Below are 10,615 nucleotides of genomic sequence, written 5' to 3' on the forward strand. Positions count from 1 at the left end.
CTGAAAAATTGTGCTCTACACTAGAATTTGACACAACATTGTAAAATGACTATCACTCAATTAAAAAATGTTTAAAAAAAAAAGAGCTAGGGTGGATAAAGAAGGCTTGTGAAGGAGTGTCTCTGTTTATTCCTTTCATCCATAACATACCTTTTCCCTGAACTCTTTGACTGTCCTCAAGTTTGCTAATGGGCACATTTCACATCTTGTGAAATATGCTTGCTGTGGTGGAAATCCTGAGAGACGAAGAGTACCGTAGGGTACCATTCTCTCCCACCTCAAGATGTCCCACTGAGCCTTTGGAGGGAATTGCCACCAACTTCAAGGAGGAAACATCATTCCCAAACATAAGGTACAGGGTGGACATTCATGGAGAGGACCCTCACTTCAGGGTAACAGAAAATTGTGTGTTAGTTAGGAAGGACCGTCCTGGACCTGTCTTTGGGAGAGTTAACATGGTCCTGTGTCTACACAAGCCTTTTACCGTCCTCTGATGAGAAACGTGTTTGGTGCTGAACTGGAAATGCTTGTTTTCTGTGATGAGGATGAGTGCCCTTAACTGCAGGTTCTCCTTCAAAGAGGCCCCAAGGCATGTGATTCCCATCCTACTAACACAATGAAATACCTCAAAAGACCCTAAAGTCTCCAATGACTAGCCATCGGTCTCAGGAAATCTGTGGGTAACTCCTAGGCATAGTAGTTTCAGCATTTTCATCCCACTGTCGTTCAGTGCCATGTCTTTCTGACCCCGTGCTGTATCTGAGCCACTTAAAAGCTCTGTCAGTGAATGCATCTCAGAGCAATGTAGGGCCCATCAAAGTCCAAGGTCTGGACAGTGTCAGTTTGCCATGATCATGACCCGTTCTTTGAAAAAACTCTGCTACCAGACAGTTACCTGGTTTAGCCATTCTAGCCCAGATAACTCCAGTGTTATTGTTATTCTCTGCAAAACTGTTTTAACTTCCCAAAGCTTTTCCAAGTCCTCTATTTCCTTAGATCCACCTTGCAAATCTATACTGTTGGCAGGACAGCTACTGTTATCCTGTTTTCACAGAGAGACGAGGAAACTGAGCTCATGATGTAAATTCTCAGAGCTTGCTGTTGGTGGGACTGGGATTCAAAGCAGGGCTTCTCATGTTCCCTGCCTTCCTGTCCCCTCCTTTCCACCGCAGTAACTTTCAGTTCAGGATGTCTGTGTGCACAGCTTTCAATGTTCTTCTTGAAAGTGCTCCCAGCAATATTTTAACAGCATTTTTTTGTTGTTGTTGTTGCTACTACTATAGGAAATTCCAAACCAATTATGTATTCAAAAGGTTTGTATTCCTTTAAGTTAAAATTTTATTTATAAAGCATTTTACCATTGGAAGTGTCAAATCATGGTGGTTAGAATTTCAAAGTGTCCCACAAAACTGTAGCAGAGAAGAGGAAGAAGTACCAGCAATAGCACTGAACCCCAAATTCTGTTACGCTCTCCTCTCCCTGCCTCGAGCATGAACCTCTGCCCGGTCTGATAATCCTGGAGCTTCCCAGAGGGGCTCACTGAAGACCAAGTGCATTCATGCCACGATCCCGGAGAAGGGCCTAATAGCAGCCTTTCCAAGGACTGGTTTCCCCTGAGTCGAGCATCTTCAGCGGATTACTAGCCTCCCTAAGTCAGGCCCCAGATTCTTCCTTTGGAATCCTTCTGCTCACGAAGTTGTGCATATCATGTGTCCTGGCACTAAATGACCACAAGAGAAAGAAGCCCCGTTGCCACTGACTGCCCTCCCCTTCATATGGGGGCAAAGGGAATGCCGTGTCGACAGAGACGGAGCTGGCTCCTCGCCTAGGGATGCTCACCGAGTGTAAAGATCTATGCGCCAGCTGTGAGGGGAAAGACGAAGTTGTTCCATCCACCACATTTTATTTTCTCATCTCACCATGTCCATCCTCAGAGGTGAAAATTCAAACAGGCTCCACACAGTCCCCGACCTCTACAACCCACTTGGAATCCCAACTAATCTTCTCCCTACATCAGCATCAAAATGGGAGAACAGCTCTTCCATATTCTCTGACCATCAGTGATGTACCCAGCGTTGTCACAGACCTTGGAATAGAGAAAAATGAGGTTCCATCTCTGTCCTTGAAGGCCTCTTCAAGATGGGGCATCAGGTAACAAAATACAACAAAGAGAAAAGAATTGCTATTTTTAAAATTCTTATTTTTTATTGAAGTGTAGTCGATTTACAAAATTAGTTTCAGGTGTACAGCCAAATGATTCAGTTATACGTACACATGCATACATTTATATGTTCAGTTTCCTTCCCATTATGACTCCTTATAAGAAATTGAATATAATATCCTGTGCTATACAGTAGGTCCTTGCTGTTTATCTATTTTATATATAGTAATGTGTGCTGTTAATCCTAAACTCCTAATCTATCCCCCCCCAACTTTTTCCATTGGTAACCACAATTTGTTTTCTGTCTGTCAGTCTATTTCTGGTTTGTAAATAAAATTTGTTTTTTTTTTTAGATTCCACATATAAGCCATATCATATGATATTTGTCTTTCTCTGTTTAACTTACTTCACTTAATATGATAATCTCTAGGTCCAAGAATTGCTATTTTTTTAACCAACCTTCCTTCCAAGGTCACTATCTGGAAACACACTTTCCTTTTTTTTTTTCTTTCTTCTGAGAACATTGATTGATTTGCTTGAGCAAAGGTGGGACATGAATCTGAACTGGGGAAAAGGAGGTGGCAGGACCAAACATAAGAAGGTGAAAATAAGTTACATTTCTTGGGGCTAATCCCAGAGGGCAGGGGTGAGAAGGAAACAGGAGAGGCGGGGCGGAGTGAGCTGGCACTGTGCCCAGAGCGCGACGTGGGAACCAGCTATGAAGCATCTCCAGAGTGAAAGGGCTGAGGCTTTCAGAACGAGATGTCTCATGTTCACTTGAAACTGTTTATATTACTGCCATGTAAATTCCCCTCACTGTTCCTTCCAGTAACATCCACTCTGCAAAACTGCCTCTTTTAATTGGGGTTTTGTAAATACAAAGCAAGGACCTGCATTTCCTGTCTGTCTGAGGTGGTCCAGACCCCACTGCACTGAATGGCACACACAGGATGGTGACAACCCACAAGCCAAGGTCACAGTCATCAAGCCCAGTGTGACCACCATTTGTAAAAACCCTGGGGGCAGGGCTGCGTGGTCTGGACCCCTCCCCAGCAAAGAACTGGAAGTCCAAGAAGATGAATTCTTAAGGGGAAAGTGACCTTTGTCATCTGTGCTGCTTTGAAACAAACAAAAATTAGTGAACAGTTAAAAATGTCTTAGTAGAAGTTAAGAAAAAATATTTCAGGATCGGACAAAGAAACTAAAGCAACAAGAGAAGGGGGAGCAGAGCTGAGAGGGCTTCAGAGAGGAGGGAAATTTCAGCGAGGCTTGAAAGAAGAATGGCTTTTCACCAGATTGGAAAGCGAGAGAGCCGGAAGGCGGTAGGAAGGTGGGAGGAAGGGTATTCTAGGCAGAGTTCATAGCTTAGGTCAAGGTTTCTCCACATCAGCCCTATTGACATTTGGGACTGGGTAGTCTGTTACTGCAGGGTGCATTCGGATGTTTAGCTGCATTCCTGGCCTCTACTCACCAAACACCACAGCACCCCCAGCCCCTAGTTGTGACAAACAAGATGTCTCGAGATACTGCCAAACATCCACTGGGGGACAAGGCACATGGCATGTTTGGGGGATAAAGATTCATAAGCCTGAAGCCCAGAGTCCACAGACATCAGAGGATAAGGCAAGACAAAGATAAGGTTGGCCAATAATTTGTGCCCAGGTGGTGGAAGGGAGCTCAGTGCTTGCCATGGACTTGACACCATTCTCCATGCCCTGGTAATCCAGATGGGAATTTTAGGCATAAGTGGCAGAGTCCAATATAAGTAACAAAAAAAAAAAAAATACCAAATAGATAACCAAGCCGTTGATAATGACTTGGAGGGCAGAGCCTGGGTCAGAGAATTCGAATAATACGGTTGATACACCTGGTAAGAAAAGGAACACATCCAAGCTGCTTCCTTGACGCATCCGTGACTCTTACCCTAAGGATTTCCGCTTAGACCTGGCCAACCATGCCTGCCCCTCACTCGGCACCAGCAGCTTGTGCCTCTGAAGGCTGAGAACACCTGCGGCTTTGCCCCCCTTATTTTAGCAGCAATTCTTGAAACAGCGAGAAGCTCACACGCAGAAGCCCTTTCAACTGTTTGTTGTGGTGTTGCTAACGGAGCCTGAGGTCTAAAAGGGGTTCCCAGGGCGTGTTGACTAGTTATCTGCTGTCCGGGGAGCCAGGGACACAGCGTGCGTAGGGGCTGCTCGGCTTAAGAGCCTCGGTCAGAACTGGTGGTTATTTAAAGCCTCTGGCAGCAGTGTCAATGTCACTGTGGCTTTTTTTTTTTTTTTTTTTTTTTTTTTTAAGATGGTTTAAGGGGCCAGGAGTAATGGCTGGCTGATTCTTCCACTTAGCCTTGCTAATTTGGGATTTGTGCTGCAATTATAAACAGCTGTTGCAACATCTCCAGATTCCTAGGCCAAAATGGGGGTGACTTAGGGAATCCGATTTTGGCCTGTTAAGGATTTTGGTAGTTGAATTTTCTCCTTTGGGGATGAGACCCCATAGGAAGTAGGTTCAAGATTTCTATCATGTTTGGGACAAAGGAAATGTCCTTGATTGTAAAAATTACATGTAATTCAACAAGTATGTATTCAGCGCCTATCATGTTCCAAACAATGAAGAGAGCTTACTAAAAACCCATCCTGGCTGAGTTTACAATCACCTCCAACATGGTACCCAAAAGAATCTATTTCTTCATTTACACATTCAGTCATTCAATCTGCTACATGTGGGGCACGTTCTCTGTGCAGGCACACTAGTCCTAAGTATACAATGAAGGAAGAGCATATTCCCTGACCAAGAGAAGCTTATGGGCTGGACTGATAAACCAAAGCACCAAAGAGGTAGCATACTGTGAGGTTAGTCTCCTACGTCCGGTAAACCAGAGCAGAGAGAAGTCCCCCAACTCTCTGTGGGAGTCGAGGACAGCTTTCCAGAACATAGTTTGCTCACCAAAAGACCAGGTCTATTCTTGTCTTGTTATCTTCCTGGTCCTCAGTACAGTGCCTCTGACATAGTGGGCACTCAGAAACATGTTCAATGAATGAATGAACGAATGAGGCAGTGATTATACTGATGTTTGGTGGCTCCATAGGGTCTTGACACCAAGAAATACTAGATGCCCAAGCCGGAGTCCTTCTGAGTAGTCTGGTGGCCATGAGTACCAGCAGGGGTAACTTCACAAATGTCAAGACCTCTAACTTTTCTAATAAGCTCAGCATACAGTGAGTTGCCAAGATAGTCATGTAAGTTGTCACCTTCAAAATAGTTCCTTAGAGCAACATGCTTCTCATATGAATGTTAGTATAAAGCAAAAGAAAATTTTCCTTGATCGGCTTCTCCTTCAGAAATAGGGCATGGAAAACAAGCATGCACCTCCTCAATGCTCTGGAAAATATGAGATGGGACTCAGAGTTCTGGGCATATTCCCTTTGGCTTGGCTCCTTCGGAACCCAACCCAAGGTCCTTTGCAACAAAACTGTGCTCGGAGTATAAGATCCTTCTCAACCTCATCCTTGTCGAGGAGAAAGCTCTCATGTACTGAAATATCATGGCACTGGGGATTATGAGGGTACAGGAGTCTCTTAACTTCAGGCAAATCTCTCTTCCTCTTTGAGATTCATCTCCCTCCTCTGCTCTGCCTCAGTATCACAGTCGCAGTGAGGATCAAATGAGATCGAGGATGTGAGTGCTTTGCAGGAGGCCAAATGCTGTAAAAATGCTCAATCCAACAAAACGTTGATTGAGTGCTCCCTTGGACTACTTGAGGAAGCACAGTGACAAGAGCTGGACCGTGCTAGCTATTTGGAAAGGCATGCCTGAAAGTGGGTATGTGTAATGCCTGGCAGAGTGGGGCAAATTCCGTAATTCTGAAAGATCCCCTTAACACCTTGAACGAGACTGATGAGAAGAAACCCGAATAGATGGGGTGGAAAACACTTTCTATGAGTTTCCTATTGCTGAGTAACAAATTACCACTAATTCAGTGACTTAAAGCAACAGCTGTTGCTTGCTTCTCGATTTCTGTCGGTCGCAAGCCCAGACCCAGTGGGACTGGGTTCTCCACTCAGGGTCTTACAGGCTGAGATGAAAGGGTCAGCTGGGCTCTCTTCTCATCTGGAACTCATGGTCCTCTGGCTGACGTGCTATCGGCAGAATCCAACTCCTTGCTCCTTGCTCAGTGTCAACGGGGCTTTCTCTCAGCTCTTAAGGACTGCTCTTGTGTCTTAGAAGTTACTCCCAGGTCCTTTCCACTTGGCCCTCTCCATCTTCAAAGCCAGCAACAACAACAGAACCCCTCCCCCAAGTTGGATTTCTTCTTCGGGAAGAACTCAATCTTTTTTTAGGGCTTCCCTCATCAGGTCAGCTCCACGAGGGACAGTTTCGCTTTCTGAAAGTTAATTGTGCTGTATGGCAAATCTAATCACAGAGTGACTATCCCATTATATTTCAAAGTCCCACTCCCACTCAAGGGGAGAGGATTATACAGGATGTGTACACCAAGGGGAGGAAGCTTGGGGACCGTCTTAGACTTCTGCCTACCATGCACCACTGGCTACCCATTAAAGTCTCTTAAAGCCTTAGGAGCAACACTCTTTCTGTCTCTGACCCTGCAGTGTGCGCCTGGCAGGCTTTGAGGTTCTTAAATTTGCTGCCCAGCCAAGCCTCGGTCTGTCCTGTCCGGTGGTCTGGTTCTCGCTGGATCACGGGATATGCTGAGAGCCTAAATGAGCCAGGTGCTTTATACCCACTGCCTCAGTCCTCAGTGAGGACTTGTATAGTACATATTGTTCAGGGGTGTTTATAATTGGAAACTGAGGCTCAGTCCTCAAAACCATACAGCTAGAAAGACTTGGAGCCAGGATTTAAACCCAGCTCTGTCTCCCTGCCTGTTCTCTCTCCACTGCGCAACACTGGCAGCTTGCCATGGCTGAGACACTGGGGTGTCCTGTCATATCTGCCTCCTCACTCACTCAGCCTCCAAGACTGCCCGTGCCTTCTTCCCACGATGCTGTGCACATTCTGAAAATACGCTGCTCAGAGCAGTGCTGGGTGTGTATGTTTCCAAAAGAAAAATGGGAGCTATGTGTCCTGGATTTTCAGAGAGAGTTCCAATTTCAAGTAGATGGTCCTGATGTCAGCTCACGTCTTTGATGTTGGTGCTGAACTTTTTTTCTTTTAACCACATTTAGAATTCAGAGAGCATAACCAGAAAAGAGAAGAAAGGTCTCATTTCTCTTTGAAGATTTATAGCATTTATCTTTCAGGAAAAGTACTTACAGCCACCACATATAAAAGTGTCATTAATATTGTCTAATCAGTATGTGTAGAGTTCCTTGGCTGCCCCTTCTGAGAGATGAGAGACTCCTTTGAAAGCTGCAAGAACTCCCTATGGTGCTGCTCCCTAGGGTACACACACACACACACACACACACACACACACACACACACACACACAGTGGGATCTGATGGTAATAATTAGTTCCTTACTTCATTGATATATTTCTCTGCTTATGATTATCTGAGATCTTAAGGAATTGAAATACTCATAAAGAAATACAGAGCTATTGTGCAGATGAGCTAACAGTATGCTATTTAATCTTAATGTTATCCAGAGAGGGCCACCTAACCTAGTGCTTCCCAACCTTTCACATCGCGGCAAACACAGAAACCGACAAGATGTGGCGGCACACTAGGGTAATTAGATGAAGCTGCTCACAGAGGCCACTGCCTTGGGGTCCTGTGAGAACCGTAGGAGACAGGATGTCCACCTACCTCTGGTCTGTCTGACACACGGACACACCAGTCGGGAAGCTCTTCTTGACTCAGTAGAGTGCGGAATCTGTGATTGCATACCGTCAGATGTTCAATTTAATACTTATTTACTGAGTGTTTATTACGTGTCAGACACTGGGTCTAGCTGCTAGGAATGCAGAGAGGAATAGAGGACTGCCGTCGCCTTCAATGAACTCACAGTCGAGTGTCAACTCACATACTCCATCATTAGGATGAAAATCATTTTCATCTCCTGTGCAAATCCAGTGGGTTGATCATGGCCACTGAAGCACCAGTTGAGAAGGCGTCTGAAGCCTCCAGGTGCAGGAGGAAAAAAATATCATCACTTAACACGTTGAATGTCACGTCACCCAAATCTGGGTGAGAGCTGTGTTTCCTCAGGGGCACCTGACCCACCGTGGGAGATCAGCGTGTTCACAACACTTGCCAAGTGAGGAAACAGGGAAAGCAGCGTAAGCGTGGAGACCACATGTGTGCCCGCCCTATTGCTTTAACTGGTATGGTATTATTTAAAGTCCATTATAGGTTCTACTTTCAATTGTGCCGTATTATTCATTTTGTGTTTTCAGCATCCTCCCAGTAATTACCATTGTGTTTAGTAATCAACAGCGCTGATTTACGCAAGTTACTTTCAAGTCAATCGCTCTAGCACTTAAAAACAATGGCCTTGAATGGAGTTATTTCCTGGGAGAATGTTAAATGTTTCCGAGTTCAGATATCCAAGGAAAGGCGGCTCCCTGTGTGTAAGGGAGGAGAATGAAAAGTTTTCTGGCAGCTGGACCAAGATAAAGTGTTCAAATAAGCACTGTTGTGGCTTGGGAGTGAATGGGAGTAACTCACTGTTTCCTGCCTAAAATTGTACTGCTGGATGCATTCAGCCGCCTTACGCAGCGTGCTTTTAATTACTGATATAAATCCTGATAGAATCCTCGAGGGATCAGAAATAACCTTTAGCTATTCTGTCTGCAAACAATAGCAAGACTGCAAAGGAAAGGTAGCTGGTACGAGTGATTTCAAGGGAACTCCTTTATGTCCAATTTATTGTCTAAGCCTCATACCACTGAGCTGGTGGCCCATGGATCTGGGTTCCAACCCAAGATCTTTTTTTTTTTAATTGAAGTATAGTCAGTTACAGTGTGTCAATTTCCTGGTGTACAGCATAATGTCCCAGTCATGCATATATATACATATATTTGTTTTCATATTCTTTTTCATGAAAGGTTACAAAGTATTGAATATAGTTCCCTGTGCTATACAGAATACATTTGGGTTTTTTATCTATGTTTATTTATAGTGGTTAACATTTGCAAATCTCAAACTCCTAAATTTTTCCCTCCCCACTCCCTTTCCCCTGGTAACCATAAGATTGTTTACTGTGTCTGCAAGTCTGGTTCTGTTTTGCAGATGAGTTCATTAGTGTCCTCTTTTTTCTTTTCTTTAGATTCCACATATGAGTGATATCATATGGTATTTTTCTTTCTTTTTCTAGCTTGCTTCACTTAGAATGACAATCTCCAGGTCTATCCATGTTGCTGCAAATGGCATTATTTTATTCTTTTTTTATCACTGAGTAGTATTCCATTGTATATATACCATAACTTCTTTACCTAGTCATCTGTTGATGGACATTTAGGTTGCTTACATGTCTTAGCTATTGTAAATAGTGCTGCTATGAACATTGGGATGCATGTATCTTTTTAAATTAGAGTTCCCTCCGCAACCCAAGATCTTTAGCTTATGAGGGCAGATTCTAAAGTCCTGTTTTTTCAACAGACTAAAGGCTGGATCGAAAACCTGGAGAGGGATGCAAGGAAGGGCTGGTCCTGATGGTGGATGGTGCTGTGGTCTTTACAGCAATTAAAGGAGAGGCAGTAGAAGAAAGCTGCCCCTTACACAGTGCATACTCTGCACCAGGTGCTTTAGCTCTTACTCTAAATGTAAAGGAAGTAACTTTTAAATACAGATAAGTGGCTTTTGAAGGTGCTCACAAACTTGGGCCAGGAAAGTGGAACAGTACCTACTGCTCACAGTTGTGGCACAAGAATGCTCAAAGGCACTTCTCAGGTGGACCATGCAAGAAGAGACTCAAGTCAGAAACAAATAGATCACCTGAAATCTAGACACCAATCCAATTAAGGGAGGCAAAAAGACAAGTTCAGGCTTGTAGATAAAACTGGCAGTCATCTTCCCACCTCTCATCATTGCAGACCTGACTCAGAATCTCAGCCAAGACCAGAGGTGGCCTACCCATCCCCATGTGCCCAAGAGAGAAATTCAGCAGGTCCTGCCAATTTAATAGCTTTTCAGTGAGGCTGGAACTTTCTTAAGGGGAACGATGAAATGAATGAACAAGGGCAAACTCACTTTCCCACTGCATTCCCATTCAACCGCTGGGGTGGTTGGAATTTATTCCATTGAAAACGTTGGTAGAGATTGAATTTATTATTTCTTCCCACAGGGCTAATTCTTCAAAAATAAAAAACAACAACGGAAAAAAGGTGAGTCAACTTTAGAGGGAAAAAAGCATGTGGGAAGGAGAGACTGTGCATTGTATTTCTTTGGGGTTGATTATTTTCTGCTTCAGTCAAGAGTCATAAAGTTGCCTTTCATTTTAAGCAGGAATAGCATAGCAAGTTCGCCCCATCTATTGTCAGTTCCAGAGAG

This window comes from Camelus bactrianus, chromosome 16 (genome assembly GCF_048773025.1).
Source record: "Camelus bactrianus isolate YW-2024 breed Bactrian camel chromosome 16, ASM4877302v1, whole genome shotgun sequence".
NCBI classification, from domain to species: domain Eukaryota; kingdom Metazoa; phylum Chordata; class Mammalia; order Artiodactyla; family Camelidae; genus Camelus; species Camelus bactrianus.